This window comes from Gavialis gangeticus, unplaced genomic scaffold (assembly GCF_001723915.1).
Source record: "Gavialis gangeticus isolate Ggan-Ray unplaced genomic scaffold, GavGan_comp1, whole genome shotgun sequence".
NCBI classification, from domain to species: Eukaryota; Metazoa; Chordata; order Crocodylia; family Gavialidae; genus Gavialis; species Gavialis gangeticus.
In genome coordinates this window covers 23,711,496-23,715,823 of record NW_017729000.1, presented here as the reverse complement: position 1 = coordinate 23,715,823, position 4,328 = coordinate 23,711,496, and positions in this window count along the sequence as shown.

The window sequence follows — 4,328 nt, the reverse complement described above, 5'->3', positions numbered from 1 at the left end:
TGCTGGTTGCCCTTGAGCATCATCCCTGCTGCTGGCCCATCACAGATGTGCTCCTTGATAATCTTCTCAAAGAGTTTCTCCAGGATTGAAGTAAAACTAATGGGCCTTCACTGTCCTAGCCCTCAAGGTTTGGAACAGACTTCTGCCAGAGGCGTTTCAAGCACCCACTTTGAAGGCTTTCAAGACACATTTGGATGCTTATCTTGCTGGGATCCTATGATCCCTGCTGACTTCCTGCCCCTGGGGGAGGGGGCTGGATTCGATGATCCTCTGGGGTCCCGTCCAGCCCAAATGTCTATGAATCTATGAATATAGTTGCCCAGGTCCTCCCTCTTCCCTTTTTTAAAGATGGGGACCACATTGGCTTTCTTCCAGTCATCTGGCACCTGGCCAGAGCATCACGAGCGCTCGTAAAGCAAGCATTCAAACATAAGACATGCCAGAATTAAGGCTGCTCATACAATAACAGTTCTCCCCTTCCCCCTCCTGCGTGTATGGTACAATCTTAAATTATCTGACTGTGTACTCCTTTTGAGGTGTTTGTTTGAGACTTTGACAAGTTTGTGGATGAGTGTGGCAGGGCACTGTTAGTGCCTGCCACTTTAAGGGGGGAGATGTGTGGCAGGGCACCGTCGGTGCCTGCCACTTTAAGAGCTGAGCTGAGCAGCCAGTAGGTGTTTGATTGAGGCAGCCATTTTAGATCTCTGGCTGCCTATATAAACGGAGCAGTTCCCTGCTGGCAGGCAGGCAGTAACATTGTCTGGCTGCAAGGCTGCATGTGATATCCTGGAGGTAAGGGCAGGAGTTAAGGGAATGGCTAGGAGGCTCCTGGTCCTGGACATGACCTAAAACTGCACCCTGCTGGGAGTGGGTGGCCTGGTGGGACTCTCAGTGGCGTGGGAGTCCCCAGGAAATGCCAGGCCAGTTACCACCCCGGAGGAAGGTCATGGGAGAGGCCCAAAAGATGGTACATCTGCCACCCAAGGTATGAGCTAGCTAAAGACTATGGCCTAAAGGGCCCGTTCCAAGAGGAAGCAAGGCAGTTTAAGTTGTTGAGACATGAAAGAGACCCTGTGAGAGAGGGTGGAGTGTGTGAGGCCCCAGTGAGAGGAGCGCAGTATGAATGTGTGTGACTGAGGCCTGACAATGAGGCCTAAGCTTGGTCCGACTGTAAGCCGGGAGCATTGTCATCTGGATGCCATTTGCGAGGCTTGGGCTGTGGTGTAGGGGAGAAACAGAGCTGCAGATAGTGCCCCCTGGCATCAGGGCAAGAATGGGCAGCCTCCTGTCTTAATTAACAACTTAATAAATTAACAACAAGGCGTGGCAGAAGAGACCGGTTGGTGGCATGCCCAAAGGCAGGTAGGGAGATTAGCACTGTGGCTAGATGGGGACTGCCACATTGCCGCAATGAGGCCTGCATCCTTGGCAGAGCAGAAGGAGCAGGGGGACGGGGGGGAGGGGTGGGAATGATGCAATAAGAGACAAGAACAATCAAGCTGGGAAAGGCAGAGATGTGAAGAGCCTTAGAAAAGAGAACAAGAGGCATATGCTTGAGTTGGTAGGACGGGCACGACTGGCAGAGAGATTCAAAGCAAGTGTAATCAAAGCAAGTAGTCCTGTGCTTATTATGGATTAGCATGGAGGTATGCGGATGCTACAAAGGCCCTAAAAGTTTCTACTAGTCATCTGACTCTGTACTGGGCTGTGGGAGCTCTGCCAAACACATCAGTTGCCTCCATGGCTGAGGCAACTTCTGGAAGAATGGAGTACCAGGGAGAGTACAAGCAGTCCTCAGACTTACAACACAATTGGTTCCTGAAAACCTTGTCTTAAGCTGAAACATTGTAACTCAGAATCAATTTTCCCATAGGAAACAATGTTATAAATGGTGGATTGGTTCCTGAACCAAGGCCCAATACCCTATTTTCACCAAAAAAATAACCCATAATTTTGTATTCAGTCAATTATAGATGAGTAACATAGCTACATTAATGTATTTATATTGTAAATAGCAATTATATTGATTTGGAAGGGCTTCTTTGAGGTGACTTTGCAGGACTTTTTGAAAGGCTTTTGGCTGGAGTCTTCTCAGGAATCTTGGTTGCAGGTTTTTCTGGAGTCTTGTCTGCTTTCTTAAAGAAAGCGTTCAAGGAAGTTTGGACAGATGTTCTCCAGGGAGGTGGGCGACAAACTTGTTTGCTGGTGTGGCATCACATCAGATCAAGTGCTGTAAAGTCAAAACTGACATCATAAAGTTGAAACGGTGTCAATTTATAAACCTTGTAAGTACAAAACATTGTAACTCAAAACGTTGTAAGTCAAGGACTGCCTGTACAGGTGTTTGGTGACTTTCCACACTAGCAAATGTTGTTCAGTAAGAGAGTCTGTAGTATTTGTGAGATGAATAAAAACCTCATTCCACGACACTTTTTTTCAACTTTGATCCATATACATGGTGGAATACATGGATCCTGACAATGTGTTGAGGTGGAATTTTTAAAAATATAGGTGACAGCCCCAGAGAACTGCATAAACTTGTAAAGAAAATGTTAGTCACTAAAAAAATGCTATGAGACATTTAGTGCATGTACTGAGCCAAAGCTCAGGCTCCTCAGTAGCTCCTGACAGAGAGGTGACATGAACATAGCACTGAATGGGTCCTTGGAGAATTCTCCGTAGCTGTTCAAAGGAGCAGCTTGTTCAGCTCCCCTGATGTTTATCCCAGGGGACTCAAACAGTAGAAGATGGCAGGAGCAAAGCCCTCTGGTTCCACACCTGTACCATGCCATATGTATGTACGAAATGGGAGGAGGAGGGAAATGCGGCAGGTATACAGGCAGAGGTACACTAGCAGTGATGCTGCCTGCATTCTCCCCATGTCACTTTAGTGATTTGCAACTGAGTGCTTTTATGTTGTACTTTCCCTTTGGTTTTGTTTGACCTGTGGAACATAGCACTGCACACAAGTTTCAAGAAATGTGGGGTAGACACAAGTGATCAAGACTTGGCCCGGGTTTAACTCTTGCAAGGAAAGTCAAGAAAGCTACTTGGCCAAGTGATCTGGGAATATCTATCATGTGCTTTTGAGTTCCCAGAGCAAATTGCTGGCTTTAATTAGGATATCTTGTGCTAGTTCTTCTCTCACTTGCACTGGTATAAAAAACAGTTGCATCACTGAAAGCAGCTGAGCTGTCTGAGATTTATACTGGTATATCCCAAAGGAAAACCTGGCCCTGTATTTACAACTGAGTCTTCTGAGGACTTAAAATATAGCACCTGCATGCACAGTAATCTAAACCTTGGATAAAATATTATGCCTAAGTGTCATCTATCAGAATGTTCACACTGCGAGCCATAAGGTTAACAGATTATGACAAGATTAGGTAGACATTTTCCTGTTCATTTCCGCATTTATCTTGCTGCTGAAATGCACTTTTTCTGGCTGGGGAAGCCACAGCACAAACTAGTAGGGGATTCCAAACTGAAAATAGCAACTACTCAAGTTCTGGCTGGGGTTCCATTTTGGTAATATAGGTGCGTCGTCATAGCTTTAATTTACTCTGAAGGGAAAGGACAGAGGTGAAACACCTATAGGTTCATCATGTTCTCAGACTGGACAGCTCAGGGGTACAACTTGGTTCTGTGGTCAGGAGTAGAAACAAATGATAGCGAGTCTTATTGCTAACACTGCCTTTTATCTTTCTAGTAGAATATCCAGTCTGGACAACAGGGAGGTGCCTAGAAAGTGCCTCCCTGTAGACAGGCTTACTTAATGATCAATGTCATTAGCATTATCCTCAGTGCAATGCCATCTGTCCAACATAGGCTCCTGGATCAAGCACAGCCCTACCATTTGACTTGTGTCCATCCTCATCTAGCATATTAAAAGTATGTAAAAGAATATTTAGAAGATGGGCATACAATGTAGATGATGAGCATACAAGAGAAATGGTTGTGGATAATTACTAAACAAGCAAGCCAAGGAACTTAGTAAGTCACTGATGAGCAGATAGCTGGTAAAGCTCTGAAAACTGTTATAATTTCCTGTTCTGGAAGGTGCTGCGGAGAGATGAGAGAGGTCTCAAAGGGTGTGCACTAGCTGAGGCAGTCATCAGGACGAGGTTGTCTGTGACTGTCACTTTCAATAAACAGTATTACAGTTTCTGGGCTCTGGCATTCTGACTTACTGATCAAGCTACCAAGAAATACAACTGACAATAACCCATAAAAAAACACACAAAAACATTCAGGACAATGATTTTTTGTAAAAATTAGAACGGTGATCCTGGAAATTTCTATCCAATGTGAATTCTATCCTTAGTAAA